Genomic DNA, 21,275 nt, shown 5'->3' on the forward strand with positions numbered 1-21,275 from the left:
GGTTTGTACTTTCAAGACGAGAGCTCACGATCGAGCCTTTATTTTACTTCTGCTCCGAAAAGAAAACCTACTTAATATTCTCCTCCTTCAAGTGCTAGATGAAGTAAAACAGTTTTGACATCATAATGGTTGTGCTATCTCACAGTAAATGCCAGTGGCTACAGCTCACGGAGACGTGGATGAAAGCCAGTTCTGTTTAAGCTGCAGTTTCCTTTTTCACTCCTTTTTTCCATTCATTTTCAGTTATTCCTATGAGTTTCCACTGTATAACTTCATGCCCTACCCCTGAACCAATGATGCCCTTTAATTGGATTTCTCTTCTTTCCTCATTAAGCAAAGATTATTGCATTCTGGATATCAAATCCTGCCTTGCATGACAGTCAGGCAGATAGCAACCCATGAATGGGTGAAGACAGCTTTTGGATAATGTGATTCACGTGTCCTAATGCCGAGGGCTGTTTAAATGCACAGGTGACTGTCTGAGGAGTGTGATGTGTAAACCTTGTTCATTTGAAGATGATAGTAAATCAGTGCTTTACTGAAGATAAAGAAAACAAACCTTATGCTGACATGTAATATTGAATGGCACCTACTGTAAGCTCATTGTGAGTTATGAAAGCAGTTTATGTTGTACCACTGTACAAATTAAAAAAACAGTACAGTGTAAAAATGCCAAACATATAATCTACTGAGATTCTTTCATAAGCATGCATGATCATATGAAACAATGACATTTAAATATAAGTTGTGTGTTTTTGGCTTTACCAAATGCTGTGAAATGTACGCAAACACTGTGACAGTTTTAAATAAGACTAAATAAGACAGAAACAGATATACCCACAACCCAACAGTGATCAATTTTAAAGGAATGTGCATGTCGTGTCCATTAAAATAGTCTCAGCATCCTTCCAATGTTGATAAAATCTTAAATTAAACAATTATGCAATCAAACAAATGCTGAAAAGGAATACATTATCCAAAACTCCCGTGGCTTTGTTTCAGAGCAACATTATAAATATCCCATGGTTTGATATCAACCAATTCTGTGCTAGTATAGGTGCAACTCCAGCTTTTAAATATCTATTTCTGTATGTTTTCCAGCCCTCCACGTTGAAGGTGGCATTTGATTCAAACACATAAATGGTGGATCCTGCAGTGGAGCAGATATAACAAATTATAAACACATACACCTGCTCCATGCTTTGCATACAGAAGGCTTGTTATCTGCTATTGCTCATTTCAATATCTGGCAAGCAGACACAGAAAAGAAATTGAAACCCATCCATCACTATGGGTCCCATTTTCATTCCGTGACACCAACACTTGATAAGGGGAAATGTTTCCATCGCTAAACATCGCAGCTTTCAGACTGCATACCGAAAAGACCTGATTTTAAAATACAATTAAATGCTTTGAAAATGGTTTGATTCATTCAGCAATCGCTTAACTCCCTGCTTTACGTTAAACAGCCCACACAGAATGGCTTATTTAGGTATGAATGTATCATGAATGTATCCTCTCATGAAATGCCAGAACTACATTGTACATAACTATGCAATGCTACAGTTGTTACCCACAATATTGTTTTTCGCACAATGCATTAGTGTGCCATGAGCGAGACTTGAACGAAAGAATCACTAACTGATATTTCCTATTACTATAATTAGGCAATACAATAAGAGAGCCTAGTGACTAATGGCACGACAAGACTGCGTTCATTTCAGGCAGCATCGTTACATTGCACACGTTAGTCTATGCAATCAAACGATAATGAAACGACACTTTCGTACGATTGAACTCTGTCGACAGCACGACTATTTCCGTGCTGGTCCCCCCCCCCCCATGTCCAGTATCATTAATAACCTGTTTCTTTGTTTTCCTTTCCCAGTTTAACATTGCATTGTCACTTACGATGCCATTCGTGCACCGTCTCTCTCCAGCAACGTGCCAAGCAGATGTATATTGTAAATCAAATATGCAATAAACCTTTCTGTTTAAACCAACCCCAAAATGCAATGAGTTCAATCAGTGGCTCAAGAGCTGGACATCGGTCTCAGCTGGACGCGTCCACGGGGCAACTGAATCATGTGTCAAGCCCACCAACGCAAACAGAAAATAACGCACAAAAACAAGCCAAAAAAGACCTGATCTTACCTCTGTCAGCCGGGTAAAGCCCAGTTGCATGTGAACAGCAGGAATGCGGCTAATCCTGAAAAAGTGCCCGGGACGACTCCTGGCTAAGCTTTCTAATAGACTTGCTGTATTGACAGTGTAGGGAAGCGACTACTGAGAGACAGGCTGATCTCTGCTGCCTGTACCTGATAGTCAGCGATGCTGCAGCACCAAATGTCTCCAAAGATGGGGGGTGGGACGCAGGAGGGGGGACTACACAAGAAAATAAGATGTCTCTAAGACCCGGCATGGATACGCAGAGCCTGGCGGAAGACGAGATGCCGTGCGTTAATCGTCGCTGTGGATAATGTGCATATTAGTCCTGCGAGCCACTGGCCATATTTCACATTGTCCAGTGTGCCTGTTCAGTTACCTCTAGCAGGTGTATAATGTGCAGAAATGCATTTGAAAAATGTCAGACCTATATTGTGATTGACAGTATGACAATTATTTGACTGAATTACTAAACGAGTTGGTATTGGTCATTTTATTTCACGAATTGAATTATCTTATTTTGTGTGGCTGCTTTGCTTTTTGAAATGGTATCTATACAAGTAGTGATATTATAATCACAGCTGCTCTCATTGTATGCATTCTTTCGCACAATTTCAGCAGTGCATTGTCCATCCAGTTATAATCTCCCAGAGAATCATTATGCAGGATAATCTCCTACAATGATCAAGGCTTCTGGGGAAGCAAGTGCATCGATTTAATTCCTGATGTAAACAGGTATTGCATTACATTATTTTTTGTCTGTTTTTTAATAGTGTTTTATGGGTACACAAAAGCATGTTCTCCATTACAACTCTTTTAGTATGTTGGTCTAAAGCAGTTCTACCTAAATTTGTGCTTAGTTGTACTGCAACCCAAAAGGGACAATACTGTACCTGGTGTGGCTACATTCAGGGGCATGCAAAACAGCTTTTCTGTCTCTGGCTATATGGAAATGTGGATGTCTGCACTTTTTGTAAAGGTCAAACAAAGATCGTGTCTTCCAAGATCAAATCCGATCTTCAGTTTTCAGTGCTAGAACATATACATACATTATGTATGTATGTACTACTATGTACTACTGTTCGCCAGAGTCTGAATACATTATTACTTAATGTACATAGAATTATATGTACAGTAACTATTTTGATAAATATGCATACAATGTGGTAGTTATGCAACTCTTTACTTTTGTATTTATTTGTATTAAAAATATTTGTAACAATAATTTATTTCAGGATGTTCAAAAAACAACAGTGATATTCATATAAACTGCAATATATTTTAGTGCAGACACTTCAGAGGGTATAAACCCCACATCACACCTTAAATTCCACAAACAAACACAGAAACACATGCACAAATGCAGGTGACACTGTTGTGATTTAACAGCCCTGTGCAGAAACCAGCATGAACACATTCACAGATTAAGTTAGATTATCATCAAATTGAAAAAATAAAAGTGTGATTGATTCAATTCACCACAAAGTCTTTGAAATAGCAACAAAAGACAACAGAGAGCAAATAAAGGGAAGTAGGATTCATCACTAATAAACCACTGCTCACAATTAGTATCTTTGACTATCAGTATGCTATATAGACTATTTTCAAGAAGCTTGTAAACAAACTATATGGCTTGGTATTGTGGCTGTGAAACAGTGATGGATGTCTGGGCTTGTGTAACTCCCATGTTTATTTAATGGCATAACACTACACTTCAGTGGTCTTAACCCAGGTACACGCAGCAGCGAGCAATAGATTCCATACATGGAGGCTGCCTAGCAATGTAGGTCAGTGGTCATGAGATGGATTATGATAATACTGTGTCATATCTATTATTAAACAGCATTTATTTGTATACTAATACAAAAGTAAAAGGGCATGTAATCTGGACACATATTTTGCATTCCTATAATTAATGTTTAACAATACATTTAACTGGACTATTTTGATCCCATTCCTCAGAAAATATCAATATCTGACTACATGTATCCAGATTACAAATAATCACAGTTACAAAATCCAGTTTTCCAAGTAGCAGTTCTTTAACATGTATCTTTTAAAATCATAATCTATGAATCTTTTAATAGGCCATTACCAGACTGGTAAGTAAGTACTGGATTTACAGTGATAACTGTAAACATTCTGATTTATTTAGTAAAAGTATTATACATATATAAAATTGACCAGTCAGTTTTATCACTTATCAGTCATGCAAATTAAAAATAATGTGTATTTGCATAAATTAAATACCTGTTTTAGTGAGATATGCTATATGCTACAAGAATCCCCAATAAAATACTGTATTATAAATGTATACCTTTCTCCAAATCCTTTAAACACAGCACAAACACGTTCTTAAATATTGTACATCAATCTTATACACACATTTAAAGACCAATTTGCTGTTCTTCATTTAAGATAAAACTGTATATTTCTTAATCAGACACAATTAATGTGAATAATATTTAATAATACTTTGTGTAGACATTTCAATCTTTACTATCCCTCTGAGGAAACACTGTGTAAAAAGCCTCCTCCATATAAGATGAACGGAATAATCTTCTTGCAGTTTCCCCACTGGGAAATGTAGCCCCCCTAAAGTTATAATTCTATAAATAATAAAATAAAATAAATTAAATTAATCTTGAAGTAGGATCATCACAATCCCAATATTCAGTGTTCTGATAACTATGATCTAAGCTTTTTTAAATGTACCCCAAAAATAACAATACAATGTCAAATATATTATTAATTCTAAGTACACAAAAAATGTGTTATAAATAGACAAATCAAAGATTTTTGTGATGCCTGCTGCCACAGATTGCAGTACCTGATGCAGGCATTGGTGATTTAGCAAGTCAGAGCTCTTGACTGGGTGGTGCCCCTGGATTTTAAATTGGAATCCTAACAGTGCTATTGACCGGATCAAGAGTGTTATGTCATTGCAAATGTGTGTTGTAATTTGTTACTTTGCTTCCTATTACCTGGATGAATATAACAGTTGGGGGCTTGTGATATGACTTCCTCTCTGCCAATACATAATGTTAGATTAAATCTTATTAATGTGTAGTCTTCATGAGTCTTCTACAGTATATGCACACACACACACACACACACACACACACACATATACAGAGCCTTGTAAAAGTATTCAGACTCTCTCAGGCAACTGGTGAGGGATGCAACTGTGAGGCCAACGACAGCTTTGAAAGCGCTACAGAGTTCAATGGCAGAGATGAGAAAATCTGAATCAGTCAACAATACCCATAATACTTCACAAAACTAGAATGTCTGTAGAGTGGCATGATGGAAGCCATTACTAAAAATAAGCCATTATAAAGCAGGCATGGAGTTTGCAAAAAAGCACCTTAGTGATTCTGCAAAAATAACAAGGTGAAGTTAACTAAATGCCAAGCATTATGTTTGGCTCAGACCCAACACAGCACATCTACCAGTCAACACCTTCCCAACAGTCAAGCCAAGTGGTGGCAACATCATGTTTATACATCAACTATATCCTAGTCCCTATACAAAGTTGGCCTGTGTGAGCAAGAAAGCAGACATTACTGAAAAAAGATCCACCTTCAATTTTTTATGGGGTCTGCAACAAAGCATGTAAATAATACTACAGACATGTGGCAGAAGGTTTGTGGTCAGGAGAGTCAAGATCAAAGCATTGCATCTGGCACAATCCCAACACTGCACATCCCCCAGTCAACACCATTCGAACTGTCAAGTATGGTGGTAGCATCATACACAAGTTGTGTTGTAAAGTGAGAATTTGGATTATAATAAAAATAAAGATGTCCAGCTCCTGCATGAATCCAATTGAAGCTGCACGTCTCAGTAGAAGGCTCTCCGCATTACGTCACAGACAGGCTGTGGTGTGTATTATCATCTGCCCTGAAACAATTCTGTAACATGGTACAGAACAAAATGCATAGGTGATATTTTTCCAGTTATATAGATAAATAGTTATAATGTAAAACAGTGGTTAGTAGTAATATTCAATATATTTTCAGATACTGATTAGCTGAGTTTTAAAAAAGTGACCCCAATAAATTGAAACTGAAAAACAAAGTAAATCAGCAAAGGAATACACAGCAAATAAAGTTTGATTCCTAGTAGAGTCCTTCATATCTCCTGTCTCAGACTTCTTCTTATACATAATAGGCTAAGAGCTGCTCACCGAAGCAAACAATTGTGCTCAAGGGTATCCTGAGACTCACTATATCCAGTGACATACATCTTCCTTAATAATCTGTGTGAAATCACCATAGGTGAATTGTCAACAAATGATTTAGTCCAGAGGTACTGGAGCAGTCATGAGGGTGAGATTAGGTGATGGAGCTGAATTTTATTTTTCGGTATTAAGACTACTTGTTTATGCTATTTAATCAGCTGGAATCAAAAGAAAGAATTACAAGCCTGATGCACACACACACACACATAAATAAATGCACCCTCATGCAAAGAAACAATTTCCCACACACATGCCCACATAAAGAATAATTCTTAAACTTGTTCTCCTTCCAGTTCACTGTAGCCTGGAATCCTTTTCAGATTTTCCTCACATTTCTATTTTCAGCCTCAGCAGCCACAGAATTCTACCAATTATGATTGCTCTATGTCTGTCATATATATATATATATATATATATATATATATATATATATATATATATAGTCTACATTTAATGATTTAAATGACCCAGTGAAGTAGACATTAATGTATTAGGTATAGATCTCAGCAGGGTTTCTAGTTTTACACCAATCACAAATAAAAGTGAGTTGTTCTGATGGGAGCAATGATATGCTCAGTATACTCTATGTTGACATTCTTTCTATTCTTTTTATTTATTTTTATTCTTTTATACTCAGACATGTAAATTACTTTTGTAGAATAATTGATTATTTTGCAGATGAATGATACTGAAAAGTAAACTTCTTATTCATTTGGAAACAATAATAGTGGATGCATTCTAATGAAAAAATACCGGTACTTACACACCATTTTCTGTGTGATTGATAACACTAATATTAGGATAAATAAAATAACAGTGCTGTTTTACTGGCATGTTTCAGGTAACAGAAAAAATCTGGAAAGTTTCCACCAGCCAACAAAAAGTCATTATTAAAATTAAACTTTCCAGTGCTGATGACAAAAATGAGTAAAATGTCTGGTGTTGTATTCAAATGAGTTAGCAACGTACTGAAGCGAATGGCAAGGAATATGCATAGACATGGCATTGCATAGAAAACTGCTGCTATTCTGAGCCTACATATTACTATGAGAAGAAAGGCAGTAAGGATCTGTTTTTTTTTTAATTTTATAGATAGAAACTGTCATTCCTGCAAATATATTGAAGCATGTCAGGTGATGGATTTGTCACATGTTTCACTAAATTACAGTTTAGCAGATCATCTCTGTCTTTAAATGATGACACTATATACATTTTATCAGCACACACAACCCATGAATCCTTAATGTCATACCTTTTCAGTGCTGTAAGTCTTTTATATTTTTGTATTGATTTTTAAATTACTTTCCCTTTCATTGTAGCAATCAGGATGCCTCTTCATTTGTTTAACAGTTGTCTTTATTTGAAAGACAGCTTAAGCCTTCATACAAGTAGCACTGCCCACACTGGAGACAAAAAGGCCTGAGAAAATGAGCTGTGCCTCTTAATATCAAGCACATTTGTAACCCTTGCTCTGGTGTCCCGTTGGTGTTCTTGTGTATAATTCAGCATTTATTTTAATATATTACATTTTAATTCCAGATTGAATTGGCTCCTATATAAAATGTGTTTAATTTCTTCTGCGGCCAGTCCCTGGATGACCCCCCAGCTTTCTGTTAAAAACTGTTGGAAATTCCAGGAGTAATCAAATCTCTTGACTTTAAATCCCTACCTTATGATGTTGTTCATGTTTGAAAAACCCAGTGCTCTATATTTCCTGGGACTAAAGAATATCCTTAATCTGTCAGCAGATGATTTATACTACTACTACTAATAATAATAATAATAATAATAATAATAATAATAATAATAATAATGTGTTCTTTTGATTCATGTATCTTTTGTTTTTGTAGTTGTCTCCAGTGACCTCTCTACTATGTTATTTTCAGTGATTGTATCTGTACTTATTGGACAATTAAAGGGGAGAGAAAGTGCACAGTACACACTGTGATTTAAAACATACATTAACATGACTTATTATAATATTCTAAGGGCATTTTCCAAACAAGTTTGAATAATAGCATAATTAAATTTGGTAGCCAGAATTCATATTCAAAGAAGCAAACAGTCAATTGTGCTGTCCAAAAAACAACCTACACTGCACTGAGTTTCCCTATATGCTTGCTTTAAATTATTATTATTAAATTCCACAGCAATATTGGTGACCTTTTCAAACCTAGAAGAATACATTGAGTTTTGTGTTTTGTTTTTTTTGCTTGTTTTTGTACTTTGTCTGATATGAAATAAACCCTAAATTATAAGATGCCTGCTTATCTCATGTTTACCATTTTAAATGTTTTCTCTAGCTTTGAAGATGTTGAGCAACATGGTTGCTGTGGGGTAGGGAAACGCTGACGTTACTGCCTGCATGTCAAGCAGATGTTCTCTAACTCGAGGCTTTAGTCCCATGCCACTGCCAAAGCTGTGGGACACAGGTATTGCAGCAGGCTCTGCTCAGATGTTAAGGACCCTAAGGTATTGTAATAAACTTCTTGGCACTTGAGTAATACATATCGGCATGTCTGTTGCCTAGCTGTCAGAGCTCAAACCATTTGAGCTACTCAGACAGCACATATGAATTAAGACCTGACAGCCCAGTTTCGATTCCCACTAATTGCCTTAAATACAAAGTTAAACATGCTGATCCAGCTTTGTAGATGATCCTTACTGTGGCAAATACACAACAGCAGACATCTTGACCCCCTGCTGGTTAACAGTTATCAATAATTTATCTGTGTACTTCCATAACCTGCGCAGTGCAGATTGATATGTGTGTTAGCAGGACGGTGAGTGAGATATGGGATTGTTGGTGGCTTTGCTCTGCCCTGAGGGATGGCAAGTGTCTGATAGCGCACCTCAGTGCTGAGTTATTGAGTGTGCAGTTATGTTTGTATGCTTAGTCACAAGCTTGCTTTAGATCGCAGGGCATTCCTGGCAGTGTGGTAGTATATAAAAGGCCTGTCTTTTGCTTAATTGAGCTCACATTCTAAGCTGTGCAGATTGCACGTCCGCATTGAACCCTGCCAAGCCTGGCTCCTATGCCCACTTATTGCCTTCATTGTAGAATTAAGGATGTTGATGTAGAATCCCAGCTGCACAGCACTGTATGATTCAATGGAGTCTTACATTTGTATCCCAGGCATATCACAATATTTCAACTCAAAGCCACCAATTGCCTCCATCACATATTTTTAGAACACATTTAGATTTTGCAAACCTCCCTTGAATTATTCAAATCTGCAAAGAAACAATATGGCAATAAACTATGAATAGTTTGGTCATGGCATAATAATAGCGATATATCTGTATGCACAGATTGTTACGGGTTACTAAAGGGCCACATTACCATTTTTCAGCTTGCAAACAGTGGAAATGTTAAGTGAAAGCATGCATCATGTCTGAAAGCTTCAATGTTATTAAACTGACAGTTTGGCAGGAGAAGGGCCTAAGGTGACGTCCCTGACTGCACTTCTGCTTTAGAATTATCAAGATAGAGCACAGAGAATGAGAAATTACAGTTTAAATATATTTTGATCATGTTTGCTTTGATGATTAACTACTGACAAATAAAGGACTCACTTTGACATTTACACATGGTACTTAACTACCTGCCACTGCTGTCTTATCTCAGAGGACCTTTCATTTAGTTCAGTGTCATCTTGTGCATCCATTTTGCAACAATTGTTTCATGATTGAATGGACTCCCTCCATGCAGTATTGGTTTGAAGTCCAAAGTTGTTGAATCTGCAAGGAGGAGAAGGTAACTTTTTAATCATTAGTAAAAAGTGAGACTCCAGTAAAGAATAGTCCTAGAATGCTAATCATTAGAAATCTGTAAGCTGGTCATACTGTTTAATGCAAAAGTCCTTACAGATACATTTATTGTAGTAAAGGTGAAAATTGACACAGCACTAATAGAAATGCATTTGCATATATAGGGACATTTTATTAATTTTAGCCTACTAACAGGCTAATAATCATAGATCTTAAAAACCTATAGGAACATTTTTATTAAACCTTCACTAAAGCTACTTGTCAATAACAATTAAAACATGCATTATACACAATTGCAATGTTCCTCTGATAAAAGCATTTGTTTGTTTGAGGGTATTATTGTATACTGGCAGGTACCATAATCAGGTAAAATAATGCTAATAAAACAAAAACAAACAAAAAAGTTCAAAATTGTCATGTTAATGTAAAAAAATATATAAAAGTGCAGTTGTCATTCATTTTTAGAAGTTGAAATAAAAATAAAAAGCTGAAAAATACACTAATTGTGATTTTTGGACACATTTAATATTTATTTGCATATACAACCTCATTGTCAATATCAATGAGTAATTGATGATTTCTTTGATTATCTACCATTAACTATTTTCTTCTACACTATTTTGAAACTGTGTGAATGTCTATCAGATTGATAGATCTCCCCAAAATCAAAGAGAAAAAAGGAAATTGTTACTTGATTGCTTCCGTTTATGAATGTATCTTCTCTGTATGCAACAGAAGGCTATTAATAATGTTCTATGTCAGAGATGGCATGGGACATAAGGAACAATACTGCATATTTTCCCCAGGTTAGACAGACCAGCTGTCAACACATAAATAAGTTCTTGATTTTCTAAATAAAGGAAAGATAGGATCGCAAGTTTCAGTTGAATTAATTTATCCTTTTCCTCCCTCCTTATAAGAAAAACAAATAACATTAAGCAAATGAAGCAAAATTAAAATAATTTCTCATGTAATTTAAGTTATATTTCTTTTTAAAGTAGCTTGATAATTATACTTTTCATGCATCTCAGTGCATTATCACTTGCTTTTTCATTCAATTAAACATTGTTATTCTTGAACCACAGGCCCAACACTGCAGTAAGGAGAAAGCTGTGTAGCATAGCACAGTTTATACAGTATATGGATGCAAACTTGTCTAATACATGATTCACACTAATGAAAATCAAGCTCTATAATCTAATTTCTTGCTTCATTTATTTGTATTTCCTTAAGTGTGAATTCTTCCTCCTAACAGTAAATAACAGCCATTATTTTCTGATTTAAGGGAAGCTTGAAATGTTGCATCTGTGGACATCATCTCACCATCCAAGGGTGATAAACAAAATAAGTCCAGAAGATTTGACTTCCTATCATGTTTTCTATGCATTCCTGATTTCAGTATAATTTTTGAGGCATTTGGATTGTGACTGAGTTAGGTGGCTTATATTGTACATTGGGGTACATTTAAATACAGTAGGTTAGTGCTGAAACATTTGTTTATAAAAATAAATACACAAATATACAAAGACAACAAATGCAAATACTGGCTGCAGGTGTTAAGTGTTGCTCATTCCCAAAGAAGCAAGATATAATATCCTGGAAAACCTCCATTGGTAAATCATATGTTAATCTCAGTCCAATAATGCATAAAATGCTTTACAGTACTAATTACTTTCCAAAAATGGTCTACTAGGAATACTGGATAGCTGTGGAAACCTTTTGTAATGCAAAGAATTATAAAGAGTGGTCCCATAATATTTTATTTTACATGAAGAACAATGCTGCAGGGAAGTTGAGTGGTAAGATGGAGGAGAAGAGATGTTTCTTTATGTAATGTCCAAACTACATGAATCTGGCTTTGTTTGAAGATTAATTCCTCTCTCTGTCCATCAGTAGTTTACTCTCATACACAGAGGGACCCCACTAGTATTCTTTCTTTCAGCTAATAAACTAAACCTGTGCAGTTGTTCATGAACATGATTATTTTTAAGTTATATGGGCAGAGTGTTATACAAGCTCTGACACCACTACTGATGAAAGGATTTAGCAAACCAGCAGTACTGGGATGTACACCTGAGGGAGAAAAGGCAGTGAATGGAATAGTGTAAAAGCCTTTAGGAAAAGGCACGGCATGATTCGGAGAGGCCTTGGCCTTCTGTATAATAGAATAATAACAAAGTAATCTAAGTGACATTTTGGAGTCCATGAGCTGAAGTGATTTTTCAATGCACACTGGACATGATGCTTCACATTCATTCACAATGTCAGTACCATCAAACTCTTGCAAGAAACAATGCAGACGTGCTCACATTTGTTGGTACCCCTCCACAAAAAACAAGGAATGCACAATGTCCTCTGAAATAACTTGAAACTGACAAAAGTAATTGGCATCCACCATTGTTTATCCCATATTTAATAGAAATTAGACTTTGCTTTTGATTTTCAACATAATATTGTACAAGAAAACAAATGAAAATGGCATGGACATATTATGGGATCCTCAACCTAATATTTTGTTGCACAACCTTTAGAAGCAAATCACTGCAATCAAGCATCTTCTGTGTCTCTCAGTGACACTTCTGCACCTGTTAACAGGTAGTTTGGCCCACTCTTCCTGAGCAAACTGCTCCAGCGGTCTCAGGTTTGATGGGCGCTTCTCCAGACTGCAAGTTTCAGCTCTTTCCATAGATCGATAGGATTCAGATCAGGACTCACAGAAGGCCACTTCAGAACAGTCCAATATTTTATTCTTATCCATTCTTGGGTGCTTTTAGCTGTGTGTTTTGGGTCATTATCCTGTTGGAGGACCCATGACCTGCGACCGTGACAGAGCTTTCTGACACTGGGCAGTACGTTTCGCTCCAGAATGCCTTGATAGTCTTGAGATTTCATTGTGCCCTGCACAGATTCAAGGCACTCTGTGCCAGGCGCAGCAAAGCAGCCCCAAAACATAACCGAGCCTCCTCCATGTTTCACTGTAGGTATGGTGTTCTTTTCTTCGAAAGCTTGATTTTTTGTCTGTGAACAGAGAGCTGATGTGACTTGCCAAGAAGCTCCAGTTTTGACTCCTGTCCAAAGGACACTCTCCCAGAAGGATTGTGGCTTGTCAACATGCATTTTAACAAATTCCAGTCTGGCTTTTTTATGTTTTTCTTTCAAAAGTGGAGTCCTCCTGGGTCTTCTTCCATGGAGGCCACTTTCGCTCAAAAAGCTAAGGATGGTACAATCAGAAACTGACGTACCTTCACCTTGGAGTTCGGCTTGTATCTCTTTGGCAGTTATCCTTGGTTCTTTTTCTGCCATTCGCACTATCCTTCTGTTCAATCTGGGGTTGATTTTCCTCTTGCGGCCATGCCCAGGGAGGTTGGCTACAGTTCCATGGACCTTGAACTTAATATTTGCAACAGTTGTCACAGGAACATCAAGCTGCTTGGAGATGGTCTTGTAGCCTTTACCTTTACCATGCTTGTCTATTATTTTCTCTGATCTCCTCAGACAACTGTCTCCTTTGCTTTCTCTGGTCCATGTTCAGTGTGGTGCACAGTGACTACTTTCCTCCATTTAAATAGGCTGAATGACTGATTACAAGATTGGAGACGTGTGATACTAATTAAAGAAACCAATTAGTTTGGAATATCACTATAATCCAATTATTTATCTTTTCTAAGGGGTACCAACAAATGTGTACAGGCCATTTTAGAATATCTTTGTAGAATTAGTAATAATTTATCTCTGTTCACAGCTTCTTTGCTTTATTCTATGACATACCAAAGGCATGCAAGTATGCATGATGCAATAGCTTTTAATTTCATCACTTTTCAGAAGGAATGAAGCATTATTTCAATGAGCTGTAAGAGTACCAACAAATGTATCCTCTGTACATACAATGACAATTACTTATATAAACAAATATTAATCACATTCAGAGTTATAAGATTTTAAATTGGCTTTGTATCTCTGTTTTGTCTGTAGTTTGGTTATGTTTTTGCCATACAAGATAACACTTTATTGTAAGGTGGTGTGATTCCTTGTGAAATAATGTGAATACAACAGGATTAAAACATCAATAGCTCATCATGACATCATCTGAGTTCTAATGTTGAGCACATGAACCCTAAACTTTACCCTCTTATACATGTGATTAATAGCAGAACTCCAGATTAAGTGTATTACATATTCATGTGTTTACCTTGTGGTATTCATATATTAATTCATAAGGAATTTTAAATTAGATAGGTTAACCATCTATTGATCAGTGAGGATAACAATGATAAGAAGCACACTTCAAATACAGACATAGTGGACATGTATACCATATATAGACATAGAGGCATACTTAAATATATATATCATGCATATAACGTGAGAATTTTAAATATAGAGAATTTAAAGTCAATACTAAATGTGCAAAGTGTGCATAATAGAAAAGATCAGAATCAGAAGAAACGGAGCATGATTAAATACTACAATTAAGTAAAATACTCAATCTGAATAATTAAAAAGCTATGCTCTAGTCAATTATTTCAAAGTAATGAAGGGAAACTTCTAAAAGAATAGTAAAGTGAAGCAAATACACAGGCCATTTTAATTAATCTGGAACGGCTCTTTAAAGAGTGGTCCCATAATGCACCTGGGATTCATCTGGTGGAACTGGGGCCCTATATATCCTTGGCATAATGAAGTATATTATGTAATACCTACAGTTCATATACCTTCATATTGAGGACATCCAGGTTAACCGCAGAGTATTGCTAATATTAACAGCATTAAAGCAATTGCTAAAATAATGTAGTAAATATTATATCCAGCCTGTTATCTTTCTTTATCCACACAGTTTCACATTGTATTTATGAAGGTCTTGACATCCAACATGTGGATGACTAAATTTAAGTTATATAAATAAAAACACCTTAAAGAAGACAGAGGGTTTTATCCTCTTTGAAGGCAATTGGTCATGGGACATTTTAGCAATTAAGAATGACAGTTTGCTTTAAACACTGTTAATTAGGCCTGGCAATCCAATTATGTGACCATGTTATTTTCTATACAAAATGTCTGAATTTAATTGAATTTCTGAAGAGTTGTAACTCTAATGATGAAGTGAAAAACAAAAAGGCTGACAGTCTTGTGAAGGTCACTTGGATTTGCCCTCATCAGGGATAACAATGTCATAAATCATTAATATTAATAGTGTTTTAAGAAGAAATTGTAGAATTTCAGTCAGCTGACCACATCTATGTTTATCATGTTACAGCTAAAGACTTTCAACATATAAGTCTCCTGTCTTTTCTGTACTTGTTTATAGGATATGAAATCCTTGAAAAGAAAACAATTACTTAAACTCTTCCCCAACATTGTGCATTGTTCAATTGATACCAAAATAATCAGTTCTGAATATCAATGAACAAGGACTTATAGATGCACTTAATTGGATGACTAAGAACATCAATAAAAAACAATTCTACAAACTTGTTGAGCTCAATCCAATGACAAACTAACATTACACTTTTATTTTCAGAAACAGATGTGTTTTTCCATGTAAAAGACTCCGAACAACCCTTCCTGAATCTCCTGAGATATAAAGAAGCTGTCTTGTGTGCTAGATTTAACCAGCTTGGACATTATTCAGAAAAAGTTAATCTAGTTCAAGGCAATAAACAGGTATTCAGTAGAGCTTATTCAAACATGTTGTGTCTTACTTGCACAGGTGACAGACTATAAAAGTGTCTGTATAATTTACACTGCATTCACTGTGAGACTGTGATCATATTAAACACATTGTACATTGCTGTAAATAAAATGTTAGTCACATACTTGCTTATTTTAAAACATAATGATTATCAATGTATGATGATGATGGAATGGACTGGGACTAAAAACTGGGCCTGGACTTTGACCCACACTGGTCCACCAATACTCAACAACCAAACATTAACTAGCTACTGGTGGGCTTTGGAAAACGAAGCGTCATTGGTTGTGATCTTCAATGAACATGGGTATTGTGAGCTCCGATTCTGGTAAACTGAGTCTCTTTTATTTTCAAATTTAACGGGAAAAATATACATCCTCTGAGAGTCATTAGCTATAAATCACTTATGATTCCCCAGGACTTCATTGTACATTTGCGCTACTGTACTATATTTCCACTGTCAGATTTATTTTTTGAGTTACAATCTATTTGCATATTCCCTTGACAGGAGAGGCTGCTATCCTGCTTCTTAAGAGATTTAATCCTGCTCCAGTCAATTGACATAGACAGTTATGCAATTTTAGGCTATTCAAATGAAAGGGAGTTCAAAACAGGTTAACTGGAATAAGAAACTCAGTTTTCCACAACCCATTTTGTTAAGGTGTTATGGAACATTTGGTTGTATTTATCAAACTCCATTCTCACCTCATTTTGCTTTCTGGAGGGAAAAAACACATTATATAATTTGAAGGTAAAGCATTTTTCTTATTTTCTTTTGCACCATTGCAAGTAACATTTCATTTCTATAATGTAAAGCTATGGCTTGATAAATCACCATACTGTTATTTTAAAGTACACTACGCATTTTACAGCCAATTCAAAAATTATGTTTTTCCTGAAATTCCAATTGAGATGAGGACTCTGAGAGAATATTTTTTATTCTGTTCTTTAAATGTATTTTATGATGGACGTTTGATCTTGATGGAAGAGCTTGATGGGTATAAGATGTACTTGTGAGCAGGAACATTCATTCCTGAATTCATATTGAAGTTGAAAATGATTCAACAAATAAGTGAATAGCCAAAGAAGCAGCACAGAGGCAGACAAGATTTACAAGAGTGTATGAAAACCCTTGTGACCCAAGGGTACCAACTAATAAACTGTGTTTTGTAGCATAATTTGATATTTATTGCAACTTCTGAAACTGCAAGGAGAGTAACTCTTGGTAAACAGTTGTGGTGATAACTATATAGAAATGTTTGCATTGGGCATTTAAGCGGCTACTACTTGTCACACTTCATTGTATTGTTTGTAAAACTAAATGACATGAACTAAGTTGAGGATAATTGGGAACTGTTATCTGTTCATCCATTGAGGGAGCTCAGGTGTCTGGCCAGTATCACTGTGGAGAAACGTCGGGTAAAGTCTATTATGTGCTTACTGCATGTGACAGTGTTTTTTGCACTTTTTTTAGGTGTAAGTAGGAGTAGATATTAGGTTAGGAGTTGTATGCATAAGTGATAAAATATGACAGTAAGTAGTTTAGTAGCGGTAATGTAAAAGGAGGTGTTGTTAGTGTCCATGTTAGTATGTACGTAGAAGTATCTGCACTGAACTATACTACAGTACTAGTACTAAACTGCTTGACATAAGAGTATGGTACACATACACTACTGGTCAAAAGTTGTAGAAGACCTCAGTTTTTTTTTTTAATTTAAGCAGTTTAATGTCTCAGTGTTCTCTGAAATTCAAGCATAGAACAAATAAACAATTGGAGATAAAAAAGAAATAATGGAATCGTTTTGTTTAACAAAATTTAACCCCTTAGGCTGACAAACCCCTCTGGTACCCTTAAAATGGCACCAAATCCATGTGCTTCTCCTTAATCCCATTTGTACTCTTCACTGTTGTGTTATTTGCCAAGTGTTTGGTATCCCATGAAGGCTGAGACTCTCAGCTTTCTAACGATGTGAAGCATTCTCTGATGTGAAAAATTTGAAGTGGGGGGTGGGGGGATACTTGGTCTGAGTAGGAATACAAAATCTCAGAAAATATTGACCACCATACCACACACCCATTGAGAGCTAAAAATATGAAGATGGCAAACTCTGTTTACAGTGAGTACAGATTAATAGTTAGGTTGTAGACCTGTTTACCCCCTGGGCTCTGAATGACGGCGGGCGACACGGACACTGTAAATCAGATGTGTTTAAGAATGAAACATGCTGGTAGCCAAGAGAATAAGCTTTCAAATGATGTGCAAATTGTAAGTATACAGTGTAGCTTCTATGCAAAGGAGCCACGTGTAACACTGGTGGTGTAGTAACACAGTATGTAACTCTGAAATGTACATATTTTTCAGTTTTTGGTAACCTAAACTTTTTTTTTAACCCCTGGCAGTTTACCACTTACCTTTGTACCATTTCAGGTTATTCACTGGACTTGGATTGCTTACATTTCAATAAAAACTGTAAAAATGGGGGTGTTCTAAAACTTTTGACCGGTAGTGTACATGATCAAAAAGTGTCATACAGGAACATAAAGTGTCATACAAGAGCACAAAGTGTAGTAGACTGAAACAGTGTTGAAGGGGACAGCCAAAATGCATTCATATTACATTGCCAGTTGTTGCACATTCTGGGGAAACACTTCTTATATAAGCTATCATTATAATTTACACATATAAGTCCTTATTACCTGCCTAGTCTGTTAACCCAGAGAAGCCTATTGACACAATAATAAACTGTATTGTGATATACTGGATTTAACTGTAACTTTACTGCACTGTGATACACTTTACTGTAATACACTACTGTGTTTGTGCTGTAGTACACTGTAGACCACTAGTCTGTGTCTATGCGTTTGTCAGTGTCACTATCTTTGTCAGTCGGTGTGAGTGTTTGCTTATTGTGCCATTCTAGATTCAGATTCAGCAAGTAACATGTGACAGCCTTTCATGCCTATTATGTCACTGCATGATGCATTAAGTACATTAAGTTAATCTTAGTACTCATCTAGTTATTGCATCCTGTACTCCAATTTGTTATATGTGTGTATTTCCTCCCCCCTCCCAAAAATCAGTTCTTAGCCTTAACATCTAAATGAAGCTTATCATTTATGTGTGTGCATGGATGACTGAATAAATGAGTCTGTGGGTAGCTGGCTTCTTTCTTTGAAACACACCATCAAACTGCAGTCATGTCAGATCTTAAACAGGAACAGGGAGTTGAAAGGGACATAATCAATAGAACTGGGGAGGAGAGGGACTCATTTTTAAAAAAAAATCAATGCTCTTTACACAGCAGTCTGGTAGCAATAAATGCTATGACGTTTGATGTCTGTCAGTTGGTTACACATTGATTTTTTTCATACTGAAGGAATACTATTTAAGTTTAGAAAAGATCATAAGCTGCACACAATAAAAACAAACTGCCAAAAAACTTGAACACCTGCTATCTTAGGGGCCAGTTAATTTAAATTACAAAACTGAAACAAGTTTCTGATCAGTAATGGCATAATTTCAAAACCCAGGTTAAAATAGAAATCATTATAAAATAATGCTTTCAATTTGATTTTTATACGGATTGTTAGATCAATTCGTGTGGTGCACCAAAATTATCTCTGCACCCTAGAAACTTTTAGAAACAGTGTTAAAAGAACATATTGAAACTAATGGCTGTGATCTGTTGTTTTTTTCTCTCTCTTCCCTAAATAAACTCCTTGACATGAGCTGTTGCTGTTGCTAGTGAAAATGAAAAGCGTTGAGCCTGAAACTCAACAACGATAAGTGAGAGAATCAGCAGGGAAGCAGCTTTGTTCTGCAGGGGGTTAACACAGCATATCCCCTGCAGAGAAACACCTATTAGGGTAAATTGTTTAGTTTTTTAGAGCCTACATTTACAACATTGTTACCAATAAAAATTATTTGGAAAGTCCTGAAACTAATTAATTTATTGTATAATGTATTCATATGCTGGTAATTGCTTGAAGGGTAATCTTTTGACTATTTAACTGACTGTTAGTGATAATGAAAAAGGTCGTCATTGATTTGATTACTGCGATGCCCTGCTTGCTGGGTTTGTCCCAAGAATACCTTCAACATTCAAAACTCGGCAGCCAGGAATTAGACTATGTCCTATTTACTCCTCTTCTGGAATCTCTTTGATGGCTTTCGGTTCAGTTTCATGTTGATCTAACAATTCTGTTACTGATGTTCAGGGATTTGAATGGCTCGTCTCCTTCTTATGTAAGTGGTTTTCTGTCCACGTTCCCAGTGATGCCCCCCTCTGACTGGAGAAAGGAAATCATTGGGAAAGTAGCCTCAGTTGCCCCTATACCAGTCACAAGGCCAGACAAGGGAGGAAATGTCCTTGGAGAGGAGATTCTTCATCTGGAGGAAATGTACTTGTGGAGGAGATTCTTCATCTGGCTTGAGAGCACATTTCATAAAATTAAATCATTCTGACTTCCAACATGCATATAAAACTGTTATTAAATTAAAAATAGCAACAACAAGTGTACAGAGATAACCAAAACTGCTGCTTAATATTTAAAAATGAGGAGGAGTCTTGGATATGTGACATCACAACTGCAAAGTAATCTTAACATTGATTGGTAAAGGAGTTGTTAATCCTGGAACAACATTTTTTGTTGTCGCAGGAACAACAGCAACACAGTACAGTCAGGTTGTGCGTAGCTGGACGTAGGCTATGAAAGTTCCTCGGCTCGCCAGAAGAAGGGCGGCAGCTTGGAATCTGGTCAGAGGACGGAGACTTGCAGATTGGAGAAATGCTGGAGTGAAGGAAGTATTCCTGCAGACGCCCTCGTGTCCTCATAGAGAGAAGAACAAGACATGGCCAGCCAGCCCGCAGAGCGCAGGAGACGAAGCAGAAGTGTGGTCATGCAAAAGGCACAAGGTCATTCCTGGTCTCCACTGCTCCAGATGACGATCTGCTGGGGAAGCTTTTTAACATCCCTGGGGTCCTGTAGCTTGCTGTGGAAATGGAATTCCTGTTAATAAATTAATAAATTTGTTACGTGCGTGCGTTCTGGCCACTGGCGTGTGCTCTGTGTCTGTTGTCCTCCTATCCCTATTGTACGCATGTGTCCCGCTGTGATTGGTTCTCGTCCTCGTCCTCGCTGTTCCTGTCCAATCAGATGTCTCCAACTACTGCTTAAATACCCCGTCATTCCTCCATTTCGGGAGACTACCGATTGCAACGCCATTTCATGTTGCTACCCTGTCTGTTTGTGTAAAATACCTTTGTGATTGATTGATTTCCTTGTGTAAATACCCACTGTTTTCTTCTCTGTTTTGTTTCCGTTTACATTGAATTGTGTATTGTGCTCTGTTCAGGGGAGAACGGGTAGATAGGTGAGATACCCATGGGTTTACATGGTTACAAG

The 21,275-nt window shown here is 36.5% G+C and overlaps 1 protein-coding gene across 3 annotated transcripts in view; it reads right to left on the reverse strand.

Annotated features, from left to right (window-relative positions):
* Positions 1-2,339, reverse strand: part of LOC136764393 (disks large-associated protein 1) — a 194,164-nt gene extending 191,825 nt beyond the window's left edge. For all 3 annotated transcript variants that reach the window (XM_066718420.1, XM_066718429.1, XM_066718438.1), the window contains exon 1: positions 2,155-2,339. The gene's annotated coding sequence lies outside the window, so the exon portion shown is untranslated. The remainder of the gene's footprint in view (positions 1-2,154) is intronic.
* Between the last annotated feature and the right edge of the window lie 18,936 nt (positions 2,340-21,275).

This window comes from Amia ocellicauda, chromosome 2 (genome assembly GCF_036373705.1).
Source record: "Amia ocellicauda isolate fAmiCal2 chromosome 2, fAmiCal2.hap1, whole genome shotgun sequence".
NCBI classification, from domain to species: domain Eukaryota; kingdom Metazoa; phylum Chordata; class Actinopteri; order Amiiformes; family Amiidae; genus Amia; species Amia ocellicauda.